The following is a 14407-nucleotide window of genomic DNA, read 5'->3' as shown; positions in this document are numbered from 1 at the left end:
TTTTCTAACCTGGGATTCCTAATTTTTGATCAATACACTTTTGTACTGAGAGATTAACATCCTAAATAAGAAAGCTGCATCTCTTTCCAAGATTCTCTCCTGATCACTAAATGAATTGGTCTGACTCTAGATCTTCAAGAACAGAAAACACAGTTAGACCCTTTCATCTAATTAAAAAATGTTATTAGTAGCATATAGACCCACCAGTAGAATGTTCATTTACACACACACACACACACACACACACACACACACACACACACACACAATAGAAACTAACATAGGCTCTCACATCACTGAAGGTTCTAGTCTTTATTTTTCTCAGAAATAAAGCCAGGAAATTAATTCTATCTATATAGATGGATGTAGAATCAAATCAGGAGGATAAGGCAGATTCACACTGAAGCTGACAAAGACAATTGGAACTCCTTTACAAATGCACCAATTTCAGACCAAGTAGACACCAGGCATTTCTGAGTACACCAATCAAGAGTGGGTCAGATAAAGTTTAGCAAATGGGTTTTATAGAATTCCCTTAGTGTCAGGGACTATACTTACTGATTTATCATTCTAGGTGTTTCTATATACATGTCCTCTTTTCCTCTCCTTCTTCTAAAACATAAACACCCTGAAAAAAAAGACTGATTTCTTTTCCTTTCTTTGTATTTCTAGAAACTAGCACAGTGACTTACAATAGTAAGTGCTTAATAAATGCTTATTGTTTAATTATCCACCAATAGAACCAACTTATAAGACTCAAGAAATCTGGAATGCAAAGGCAAAACATGGTTTCTAATTAAAATTATCTTTCTTTAGTTGAACACTCTTTATTTTAATTTTTATTTCTTTCTCTCTACCCTAAAATTATTATTTTAGATAAAACTTTTCTGTTCCAATTTTATGCCTGCCCCAGGGTGGCCTGAAGCGCTAGCTACTGCTAGCTAGTAGGAAGGGAAGTATTAACATTGTTCTACCTGACAGAAGGATACATGTCTATGAAATCATGATAGGAAGATGTGTAAAACTGCAAAACATCAGCCATATGCTTAAAAACCTAATATTAGCACTTCTCAAGCCCACAAAATTTCACACCTTCTAATTTAAAAACAAAAAGTCATTCCCAACTCTTGATCCAAAAAATGGAATTTCTAGAATTACTGCTAAAATCCTTTTGGGTATTAATTCAGCCACTCGAAAATTACTTCAAACATATTTTTCATGACATACTTCATATTAAGCAATTCAATGTCAGTCAATACAGAAATATTGGCAGGAATCTTACCTCCCACACAGATGAATTTCCTACATCTCTGCACTTTCATATAAGTGTGTTTTTTTCCTTTAATGGTAAACTCTGCTATGTTGGAGTCTCTCTTTTTAAGTCTCTACTCATGTACATAAAAATCCTATCTAAGAGAAGTTCTTTTTACATGAATACCAATTTTTAGTATTGTGGGTAATATCTGAGAAAAAAGAAAATAAAAGAAAATTCCTTCTAGAGTTGTGTCTATAATAGTATTATTATTCCGTTTAATAGACAATTCTTATTCTTAAGAAGCTTTTACTTCGGTAGAGCCTGAAATTTGTCTCCCCATGATTTCCATTCATTGGTCTTCTTAATATGATCCACTCTAGACAAATAAAAGAAATCTAATCCTTCTTCAAACATTTGAAGACAACAATCATGTTTTCACTTTCCTCCACCTCTTTTCTAATCTAAAATCTTTAGTTTCTCTAACTGATCCACATATAGTATAGTTTTATAGCATATATCTTCTATTTAATCATTAGTGACTAATTATGCAAAAGGCATTGTCAAGTGCTAAGAGAATTAGGGTTCCTGTCCTCAAGAAATTTTCTTTCACATTTCCTTATATACAATGATATTGGGGTCCCTACCTTGCAAGATTGCATTTTCCTAGATACTTTCAAATTAAGTGGTAACCTTCTTAAAATGAGGTACACAGAAATGGAGCCCATATCCAAATTTGCTGTTGCACTATACCAGAGCCCCACTGTGACTCTGATGCTGTAGAAATTCCTTATAGGTAGAACTACTTACAAAAAGATCTTTCTAAGTAGTTCAACTCTTTTTGGATAACTCCCAAGATGTATCAAATACTGCATTCTTTCCTTAGTGTAACATCAAAGTTCCACTAACTTTATACTCAAAATTCAGTAGACCTTCCTGGGGCACCCTCTTTGTGATTAAATTTGTTCTGAAGTATTTCAATGAATCAGTCAATCGATAAACATTTATTAAGTTCCTACTATATGCCAGACACTATAGTAAGTGATGGTGATACAAAAAGAGGCAAAAGATAGACCCTGACTTCAAGGAACTTAAAATCTAATGAGAGAGACAACATGCAAATAAATATGTACAAAGCAAGCTATATAAAGGATAAATAGGAAATAATTAAAAGGGAAAGGTCTAGAATTAAGAGGGGTTTGGGAAGGATTCCTGTAACAGATGATATTTTAGTTGGGACTTAGAGAAAGCCAGGGAGGTCAATATTCAGAGCCAAAGAGGGAGAGAATTCTAGGCATGGGCGACAGCCAGAAACAATGCCGGGAGCTGAGAGGTGGTATCTTCTTCATGGAACAGATAGAAGACCAGAGTCCCATCAAAGAGAATGTGTTGGGGAGTAAGGTGTAAGAAGTCTGAGAAGGTAGGGGAGGCTAAGTTATAAAGGACTTTCAATACTAAACAGAACATTTTGCATTTCCTCCTGAAGGCAATAGGGAGCCATTGGAGTTTATTAAGCAGGGGGTGACATGATGGGATCTACATTTTAGGAAAATCACCAATGGAGCTGTAGATGTAGATATCACTCCCTTGCCATCCATTCAGTTGGCAACCCATCCACACCTGCTTTTCCTGTGAGCTTTTTGTCCATGTTCTCCCAGAGATCCTTCCCATAAGATCCATCCCACTTGTCTAAGGTCTTTTTATAATTCATGAGTACCAGTACAAACATCCAGATATTCACCTTCCAACTTCTGGAGCCAAAAATCACAGAATTTCATAGTTTGAAGGATTCTCAGATCCAGACCAACCCATACTCAGCCTCCAAAGCATCCCCAATACAACATATGTAACTGATCATTCAACATTTTCTTGATGACCCCCAGGGAGAGGATCCCCACTACTTCCCAAAGCAGTTCATTCTTCTCTGGTATAATTCTAAGTATTACAAAGTTTATTTCTGTTTTTGTTTGTTTTCCTGACATCAAACTTGAATTTGCCTCTTTGGAAGTCGCCATTGTGCTAAGTTCTGTCCTTTGGAGCCAAGCAGGACAAGTATAATTCCTTTTCCATGTGAAAGCCTTACAAGTAGTTGAAGATGGTTTTCTTGAATCTCTTGAATATCTTTGTCTCCAAGCAACCAAATGGTGCAATAGATAGAGTGCTAGACCTGGAGAAAGAGAGACCTGGGTTCAAATTCAGCCTTAGACACTTTACTAACTCAGGCAATTCACTTAACTTTTGTTAGCATCAATTTCCTCAGTGGTAAAACTACCTTTAAGTATTTTTGAAAGAAACAAATCAGCGAATACTTGTAAAGCACTTAACACATTGCCTGTCCTGGCATGATAAGCTCTTAATAAATGCTTGTTCACTGACTGACTGACTGATCACTCACTCAAAAAGGAAGGAAAATAATGATATAAACAAAAATATCTCTTCCTGAAAGAGAATAATAAGGAATGGGACTGCAAAGCAAACAATGTAATTCCAATGGTATGGTAGTGTGAAAGAATGCTAGATTTGAAATAAAAGAACCTATTGAATTCAAATTCTGTCTCTGCCAGTGATTGTATGTATGAATCTGGGTACATCAGTCAGTCTCTCTAGGTCTCAGTTTTCTCAAACATAAAATAAGGAGCTTGGACTAGAAAATCTCTGAGATTTTTCTTTCCATTTTAAATCTACGATCCTATGATCCCTTAAGCTATGAAAATTCCTTGCATATCTGAAAGAGCTGAATTTTAAATTAATCTACCTGAAGATCATATACAAATAATACAAAAGGTCTATTGCTAAATAATCAGCTGTCAGCCTAATGCCAAATATACTGAAATACAAAAAAAGAATCTCATTATCACATCTGTTTCTCGCAACCCATCCAATTCCACACAGAATCTTCTTGAAATCTGTAATTTAGTATGTAACAGTACAACACATTTCCAAAATATGTTTTAAAATTAGTCACAGACTTCTAAGACTGAGTGACACTTTGTCAGTGATTTTGAGGGAGATATTTTCCCTGTTAAGACTTTCAATACGTGTACAATAACAATAAAAAAACACTTTATAAAGGAGGAGAAATTTTAGGATTTTCATCTCATCTTAATACATCAGGAGAGTCATACATATATAACAAAAAATATGACTTTTTGTCAAATTGATATAACAGAAAAAATCCTTCTAATAACTCAGATGTTGAAGATTGTTTTATTCAGGTTAATCTCAATCATTTTATCAGACCTGTTGTGAAATTGTGATGACACTAAAAGAATATCTAAGATATAATAAGCTGAAGGAATTTTTTTCCACAATTACTCTTTCTTTTCCCATCAAACACTGTTCAAGAATTCACTTGAGTAATCTCACTGCTTCTCCCATGAAAAACCCATCCCTGAAGCACAATCTAACCTCAGAGTGCTGGCCTTCTTTAACTAAACCTAACAAAAGGCAAGAAATCGAAGGTATAGGCATCCTGGGGGAGGGGAAATCGCATAGCAACACATTACTTGTATATGTGTTAGTCAAAGCACTTGCCTTCCAAAGGACCAGATTTAAAGCTTTTAAAAAAAAAAAAAAGTGACCAAGTCTGCTGCAAGCAGATGAATGACCACAGGATGGGGCCAGAGGCGAGAGCAGTTGAAATTCAAGTGTCTGAAGGCATCGGAGGGGGTGGGGGTGGAAAATACTGTACAGATTTTATATTGAAGATCCCTTGAAAGTAATTGAATACAGCCCTCACTTGGTGTGTTTAATCCTTGCCACCTTGAGAGGCTTTCTGTGTGTAAGGCTACAAGACAGCACTTTTTTCCTGTGGGGAAGGAGAGGGGGATGGGAGCAACCAGAATTCTCAAACACTCCTTCCTCAGTCATAAACCCTTATTGTTGTTGAGTCATTTTTTCCATCGTTTCTGACTCTTTGTGACCCCTTTTGGGAATTTTCTTCACAAAGATATCAGAGCGGTTTGTCATTTCCTTTGCCAGCTCATTTTATAGACAAGGAAACTGAGGCAAACAGGGCTAAGTGACTTGCCCATGGTCATACAGCTAGTAAGTATCTGAGGTTGGATTTGAGCTCAGATATTCCTGATTGCAGACCCAGCATTCTACCCTAGTTGCTCCTTAACCCTGGGCCCTTACCAATAGCCTAGTCCATTGGTAGCTATGTGGAGCTGTGGGTAGAATGCTGGGCCTGGAATCAAGAAGACCTAAATTCAAATTTGACCTCAGATACTTACTAGCCATGTGACTTTGGGCAAGTTACTTAACCACTCTCTGCCTCACTTTCTCATCTGTAAAATGGGGGCAAAAATAACCCCTACCTCTCAGGGTTGTAGCATAGAGTAGATAGAGTGACAGCCCTGAAGTCAGGGAGACTCATCTTTCCAAGTTCAAGTCTGGCCTCAGACCTTTACTAGCAGATCACTGAGCAAGTCACTTAACCCTGTTTGCTTCAGTTTCCTCATCTGTAAAATGAGCTGGAGAAGGAAATGGCAAATCAACCCAGAATCTTTGAGAAGAAAACCCCAAATGGGGTCATAAAGACAGAAAAACAGATGAACATCCCAATGTTGTCATGAAGATCTAGTGAGATAATAATTATAAAGCCCTTAGCATAGTGCATGGAATATAATAATTGCTATATAAATGTTATCTATTATTATTAATCCATAGGGTGCCAGTATTCAGTAGCATAATCTCACAGCAGTGGAGGTGGGTTATGGGATACATGAGCAGCTATCCTTTCTTCCACCTCAAAGAAAGGGCCTAAATTCTTTCTATTTAAGGGTTAAATCATCACATTTTGAATGCCACCATATTTCTGATGTTACTTCTACATACCCAGACTTTAAGATGGGGACAAGGAAGGAAGAAGGTATAAAAAAGTAAGAGATTAAATACTATTCTCAAAAGTATGATATGAAAAAGAGGTATTTAAAAATGTTTATAAATGTTTCTAACTGCAGTAGATGCTTCTGCTGAAGGACTCTTTGCATTTAAACTACCACTTCCCGTTTTGCTTTTCATTAACTTTCCATTTTAAAATGCTGAACTGAAACCAGAGGCCAAGCTAAATACTGACTTCTAAATATTTTGAGATGAGATTAACGTTATAATTTTTGGACTCCTTTTGTCTTCAAGAATAATATCTCCTATTCATGTAAGCATTTTTAACTCTTCAAGGTGCTTTCAAATATTCATTTTCTCATGTTACCCTCAAATCAACATTTATAGCTCAGTTGAATATACAGCTTTCATATTCTACCTTATAAACACATCATTGAAGCTGTCCAAATAAACAAAGTTTCCCTGTTGGGAATAGAAGTTTGAAGGACAGTCAGGAACTAGGGATTGAGTCAACAAAAGAAATTCATTCATGTATAGGTGAGGGTAGGGATCTTACAGGGCTCCCTGGATATCACCATATACTTACTGTCAGCCATCAATACCATCTGCCAGGTCATGATATTCTGGGCCTCCTGCCAGCATCTCCTAGGAAGTTTGGAGGCTAAGAGGCATGCAATTATCAAAAGTTCACAAGGGTAGTAGAGGCATTGACTCTAGAGGACTGTCCCAGGTTGTCACCTGTCTTCAGCAGGAAATTCCATGCAATCTCAAACACTCTTAATCCACATTATGACTGACATGAGATGCTGTATAATATCTCTAGGAAATGTTGCCAACTTCTCCATTCTTACAACTGAGTCCTCCTTTCAAGTTCTTTTCATTTTATTCCAAAACTACTGAAACAAAAGGATCCTTAAAAAACTTCATGCTCCTAAACATGAAACTATAGTGATATTCAGTAAAGAAGTAATACATAAGAGCGTACAATCTGTGGAAACATCACTAAACTATTTCAAAATAGATTAAGTTTAGGGCCAAATAGCTTAAGGGTATTGACTGAGCCTTTTAGCAGCTAAACTTCTGATTGAAAAGTCTACACATGCTGCTTCTGTTCAGTGCTTAATCTTTGGTATTTTGGCTTCTATCCTGACCACTTGACTGCAGTTGTACTCCCAAAGGGCAATGGTCAGCCGTCCAATTGGTCAAAGTCTATGGTGTTTCTTTGTTTCCACCTTTCTTGAACTTTCTGAAGCATTTGAAAATGCTGACCACCATGATGACCTCACACTCTTTATCTTCCAAGATAATTCCTTGGTTCTCATTCTACTTTTATAGCTATTTCTTCTCTGCCTCCTTTGATGGCTCTTTTTCCCCTTCTTACCCTATGTTCTACCTTTGATTTTCTTTTCTTCTTTCTCTCTACATGTCTCTCTATATATCACCTCCCTTAGTGATTCTAACCAGTCCTATGACTTCAACTATCCCCTCTGAATGCAACACAACTACCTATGTGTAACCCTGACCTCTCTCCCAAGCTCCATATCTATATTTCTGCCTAATATACCTTTTTCACCTAGATGTCTCACTAGGGCCTTACTTTAGCATGTCTAAATTGAAACTCAGTTTTTCATCGCTAAACCTGCTCTTCTTTCCTGTCTCTGTCCATAGCAATACCATCATTAGTTGCCCATACTCATTACCTGAAAACCATGCTTGATTTCTCTCTCTCATTTGCCAAGTATTCAATCAGTTATCTAGCCCTATAGATTCTATGTCTAGAATCATCCCCCTCCTTACTATACCTATTACTACCACCCCAGCTCACGCCTTCATAACCTTTTGCTTAATCATCATAATAGTCTTCTAGCAAGCTTTACTGCCTTTACTGACTGTCCCTCCCAATCCATCCTCCACATTACTACTATATTGAACTTCCTAATGTCCTACTCTGATGATGTCACTCCATTGCCAAAACCCTTCAGTGGCTTTCCATTACCTACAAATGCCTGAGTTTTGCCTTCAAGAACCCTTATAATCTCATACCACTGAACAGTTGAAACCCTCTTTCATGCTGTTGTTTAGTCATTTCAGTTGCATCTGACATTTTGTGACCCTCATTGGGGGTTTTCTTGGCAAAGATATTGGAATGGTTTACCATTTCCTTCTCCAACTCATTTTATAGATGAGGAAACTGAGACAAACAGGGTTAAGTGACTTGTCCAGAGTCACACAGCTAGTAATCTGTCTGAGGACAGATTTGTACTTAGGAAGATGAATCTTCCTGATTCAAGGCACAGCACCCTATCCATTGTGCCACCTATCTATCTGCCCTTTCTTATACTACTCCCCTTTTATACTCTACATTCTAGCCAATAAGTAATCTGGAATTTATATACTGCACCTTCTTACCTCTGTGACTTTGACTCTGTTGTTCTTTGCACCTAGAATACCCATCTTATTCCCATTTATTAATATTATACTTCAAGGCCTAGGTCAAAAATTACCTCCTCCAAGAACCTACCCCTGAAATCTCCTTCATCTGCTAGCACAGACCTTAATACCACACGTAGGTATTTATCACCTTGTGTTGTCTATTATATTTGTCTTCATAGTTCATAAAGACTCCTCAGAGTCAGGAAGACCTATTTTCAAGTCCTGCCCCAGATATATTCTGGTTGTATGACACTTGGCAAGTCATTTAAGTTACAAAGGAAGTGCCACAAATGTGCATTATAGAAGATCTTCCTCACTGGAAATTCCTTATATCAATGAAATCACAAGTCTGGCTTAAAATTTGAATAACTTAAATCTATTCAATAATTTAATAGCTTAAAGTTTAAAACTGAACTAAAACTTTTGGGACACTGTGTTTGTGTGTGAGAGTATGTGTATGTGTGTGTATTCATAAGTTCTATCCTTGCTTCTCTTCTCTTTATATTCTCCTTTGGAGATTCCATCTGCTCCTACAACTTCAACTATCCCCTCTGCCGATCTGTCATATTCCATATACATATATATATGCACATCTACATCTATATATGTAAGTATATACAAATATACGTATGTATATATATACACACTTACATCTATCCTAGTGAATTGTCAACTCCTTATCTTTATATCTTCTCCAATTCTGATCACAGTATATTTTACATGTTTAATAATATTTAACAAATGATATGTTGATACAACAGTAATGATAAATGTCTCCTGAACTTTAATCCTAAACTCTTTCTGTTATATTGCATTGACTAAACCTCCACATTCTGCACTTGAAAATTCATGGATGTGTTATATTATGCTGTACATGCATATATGCTCATTAATTTTTAAAATTATATATTCCCAACTTCAATACTCCCTATATGTCATCTGTATAGGTATTTCCTTCATTATGGCAGATCACCTCTCTTCCAAACATTAGTAAATGGCCTTTGAATTAGACTTATCTTCAGTCCTCTGCAAGACCAAGGTTCAAGAACTTTTCAGCTTGGTAGGGTTTTACTTATGGTACACTGACATGGCCATCAAACATCCAGGATCACTAGTGTGCCAGTCAATGGAGTCAATGGAGCAGGATTTTCATGGAGGATCCATTGATCATCATCAGTAACCTACACTAAGTGCCTTAATCCACATTGGGTATGGTATATCTATTAGGCATATAATACATTGGAAACTTTTCCCACCATATGTTTTCCAGCCTAAAAGCTTCACAAATCAGAAGAGGATCTTCTTTAAAATATGAGTCTGGGAATGTAAGATCAGTGCTACATTCTGGTCATTAATTGGCAACTATACACTCCATAATAATAATAACAGTCTCTAAAAGATGAAGGTTGCAAGTACAATGGATTTTGAGTTATTATGGCATAGGGACAAACTCTGCTACTGGGAAGGTTTTGTAATAGTTAAATATATGACTGAGTATAACTATTTGCATTCATGGAAAATGAGGATATACTAGATAGCCTGCCAAAAGTGCACAGCAGTATTTGAATTATAAGACACATTCACATTTTCTCTTACCACTATTTACCAAGCAACACTTCAGACACATTGATTTATCCTCCTCCTATGATTGTGGTGAATTAGGAAACAAGATCAAGCACATTAACAAGCCTGGAGGACACGCGTTTTCAGAGGTTGACATATTTACAATGTACCCAATCATTAGAAGAGAGTGTGCAGAAGTGGTGAGAAAGACCTTAACCAAAATAACAGAGTACGTAATTCGCCTTCCCCATCCACCAGAAAGTACAGCCAACCTCAATTATCTATTCTAATGGAAAACAGAATTAGCATGGATAGTACAGGATGACAAATAACCTGCCCAGTGAATCTCATTATGGCAGCAGCCTCTGAATACTAGAGGCAGGGATAAAATAGCTGAAGAGTTGGGTAGCTAAGAGGCAACTTCTGGGCTGAGCCTAAGTAGTAGGGGATGGAATTCCAAAAATCTCTCTGATTCTCTTAGATACCTACCTTCTAACTAACCTCCTTTCAATTCTCAACTTTGTAGGGATAAGGACATTGACTGGTTTAAGGATCTCCCGGGTGAGGAAACTCTACAGAAGGAGATTAATAACTTCTCTGCATCATCTAGATAATGGGAAGTTAAGGGATATTCCCGGGTTCATGCTCCCAGCATGTGTCAAAGGTGGGATTTGAATGCAGATCTCATGGACTTCAAGGCTAGCATTCTAGAAATTATACCATGCCACCTTTCTGTTTTATATTAGTAGAAAACAGTGTGATTTGGAGAAAGCAAAAAACAGTCTGCTTAATTGGCAAGAACTAATAAACTCTATGTCAGAAGAACCTGTAATGCAGAAGGTCTGGATTAACTTTGGAGTTGGGTGATCACGCTTCTTTTCACTCAGTCCCCTATGCCACCAACCCTGAGAAAGCTAGACCTTTCCCAAGAATATGCCACTTCCCCAACTGCAAATCCTCCAATCACAAGAGCATTTAATCCATACCCCTGTTTCACCATCAAACTCTGTGCTACACTTCATCAAGTAACATTAGGAATGGCCCGGTATTTCATAAAAATAAAGTCGACCTTTGAAAAGTAATCTAATTTTTCAATCAAATAACAGCTTTTGTGGTTTTAAAAAATCAGTTTCTAGTATTTCCTTAGATTTCATTTTTATCTTTATTCTAAATTTTCCTTGCATCTTTATATTAATGGTCCTTTGGAGGTAGGGCACTAGGGGTTTGTGGTAAGGGCGAGGACTTCTCTTAATTAAGATGAATTCTTTTTAAGTAGATGAGGACTGGTCTAGGCTAGTGACTTCTGAAGGCATTTGCAAATTCCAGTGATTTCTTAGGCAATGTCATGAATGAGTCTCAACAGTGTGTTACCTCAAGATATAGATTGCAGTGGATGACATGAGAGTATAGCTTACAAAAGAACGTGACCTTTAGCAACACGCACTTCCACAAATGTAACATCATGCTCTTTTTTTTTTGTCTGTGATGCTCCCGACCACCGGCAAGCGAGATAGACCTGAAAATGTTCACCACAAGACTCATTTGATCTGGAAATGAAATGCAAAGTCTTTTCAGTGCATGTCTAATCATGAAGACCTAGAATGGGCATATGTGAAAAAAAGTACAATATTTCACTCCCTTATTAATTCCCTGTCACTCATATTAACACAAGAATTCTCTCAAGCTCAATCCCGAGGCATCTCTTGACCTTTAACAACCTGCAAGGTTGAATTTTTAACCTTCAACATTTTGAAAAATTCTTCTTTAAACACTTCCTCTGGAAAATGCACAGCTCAAAGTGCTAAAAATGTCTTCTGTAATAACCACAGCAGAATCGTAACAAACCCTCTTTTTAAAACCAAATAAAGCCTTCCGTGGGGGTGGTTCACCACTTCCCCCCCCCCTTTTTTTTTTTTTAACATGCAGGAACTAATTTAGCTGAGAAGATAAAAGCAAAAGCTGCCTACAGATGTAGAAGGAAACTAGACCCTAGAACATAACATGTCTCAGTAACAGGGTGGTCTGAACAGCTTTCAGTAAAGATCTTCTCTGACATAAAATGTCATAGATGGAAAACAAGGAGGTTGAAATGTGTATAATTTGAGAGAAAGAAGATGGTGAAAAAAGAAAGATTCCAAATTGCTTTTAATTACTGGCATTTTTAAAAATATGCCTTTTAAGTCTCTCTGTTTTTTCTGAGTCTGTATCTTTAAAACATCAATTTAAAAATACTGAATGTTTAAAAATCCAAGGCTATTTCCACAACCAGATTCAAAATCTTTGGTCCTCAGTTTCTTCATCTGTAAAATGAGGCTTGATCCAAATGATAGGTTCAAGCCTAAATGACCAAAATAGATCTAATGTTTCAGGTTTTCTGGGTCAAAATCTTCTCTTTTTATAGCTTAGAATTCATTCACTAAGTTTTCTAGCTTTCTTCAGGATTGCAATGAAATCCAATATACTTCTCAAACTTTTCCCTCTTTGCATCTAAGCAAGAATGACCCTCCCTTTACTGACCACCTACAAAATTCACTTCACTCTTTGGTAATTCATAACTTGATTACTTGTTCGATGTTCATCTGGATATCTGTATGTCCTTTGTACGATTTTTTTCCTTTGATTTTATCACTCTTGCTTTTTATCCAGGGCTTCTGAAATAAGATGAACCTGATAGACTTTGGAAAACCAAAACATTTCTGTAGTTTGGGTTCTATCCCTCCAGCCACTAGGAAATCTTTTTTTTAATCACTATCCGACACTAACCACTGTGCTGGTTCCAATTCCCCTCATACGTAGGCAATTTTCACTACATTAAACAAGAAGTGAAGGCTTAGCAAAACACTTAAGAAACCACAAGTGTATCCACAACAGAACCCTTGGAAAACTCAGAGGAACTCTCCAAGAAGCGAATGGGGGTGCAATGATTTAGAATCAGAGGTCTTATGCTCAAATCTCAATTTTTCTACTTTCCTGTGTATCCTTACACAAGTCACAGCTTCTCTGACTCCGAATTACCTCATCTGAAAAGGAAGGTCTAGATGTCCAACTCAACGCGTGGGCTACTGAAAGAACTAGGACCTTCAATCTAGAAGGTGAAATAAGACATATGTACAAAAATTGTAAAAAGAAAATTGAGTATGTTAAGTGTATAAGAAAGAAATGTAAAATGGTGCTATCACAATTTGCAGGAAGGAAAAGAAGTGTTTTATACCTGAAGGGATAAGAGGAGACAATGGAAGAGATGACATGTGGTCTAGCTCTTAAAACAGAAGGGTTTGAAGGGACAGAAATGAAGGCCAATGGGGCATTTCAGGTTTACTGGGAACAGCAGGAACAAAGGTACAGAGGTGAAGAAACAGGATATGAGCAGGCAGTAAGATGTAGTCTGTTTTTATTGGATAATCTCTCCAAAAAACATACACACACACACACACACACACACACACACACAGAACTGAGAGATTTTTTGAGTTCTTTAAATAAACCATTTTTCTTCTCTCCTTATATGTGCAATGTTATAGACTGAAATATTTAGAATAGCAAAGAAAGTTAAAGTGAAAATAAAGAACAAGGGAAAAAAATCACCTAGTAAAATTAATAACTGTCCCATCTCTGTCACAAACTGGCTGTGTGACCCTGGGCAAGTCATTTACACTCTCAGAGTGCTCTAGGCAATTCTCAAAGACTAAGTTACAGAGAAGGTGTCTACCTACAATAGGAAAGGGAATTTCCTCTTCAAAGAGTTTGGTATATGTACTAATGAAATCACATGTGTGATCCTTATGCCAATTTTCATATCATCAGCAAAGTACAAATACCAAAGTTCTACAACTTTGCTTTTTCCTGGATTCTCTGTATATTAAGGAGTCCAATTAACCTGAAGAAATATAACTATAAATTGTGAACACCTAGCAGAAGAAATTTCCTTTACCAATGTAGGTAGGAACGGTCATCAATTTTATAAGAATGTATAACATTTAGATGTTGGGAACAGAATAGGTCTTAAGTAAAAATGGGAAGCAAATGAAGTTTCTTTCCAGTATTTCACTTTCATTTAATATCATCATTCCTACCCCAAATGACAGGTACCTTTATGCCACCTCCCTTTACCGTGTATGAATAAATGACCATGTTCCTCCTTGCTCTAAATTCTTCAGTGGCTCCCAGTTGTGGTGTGGAGAACTTCACTGCAAAAAGGAGCTACCTTTCCTTTGACTTCAGGCCTTCCATCCCCAGCTGCATCTGTTGCTTGAGGGAAAAGAAAAAGGAAAGTTGGTGAGGAGCAGGATTTCCTTCTTTTGCTGTGCAGTTTCG

The 14407-nt window shown here is 37.0% G+C and overlaps 1 long non-coding RNA gene across 2 annotated transcripts in view; it reads right to left on the bottom strand.

The window, feature by feature from the left end:
- Positions 1 to 293: 293 nt before the first annotated feature.
- Positions 294 to 14407, bottom strand: part of LOC140501978 (uncharacterized) — a 28543-nt gene continuing 14429 nt past the window's right edge. For both annotated transcript variants that reach the window (XR_011966469.1, XR_011966468.1), the window contains exon 2: positions 294 to 14341. This is a non-coding gene — a long non-coding RNA (uncharacterized lncRNA). The remainder of the gene's footprint in view (positions 14342 to 14407) is intronic.

The sequence above is a fragment of the Notamacropus eugenii genome, chromosome 4, assembly GCF_028372415.1.
Source record: "Notamacropus eugenii isolate mMacEug1 chromosome 4, mMacEug1.pri_v2, whole genome shotgun sequence".
Classification (NCBI taxonomy): Eukaryota; Metazoa; Chordata; class Mammalia; order Diprotodontia; family Macropodidae; genus Notamacropus; species Notamacropus eugenii.
This window is presented reverse-complemented; position numbering and strand designations above follow the sequence as displayed.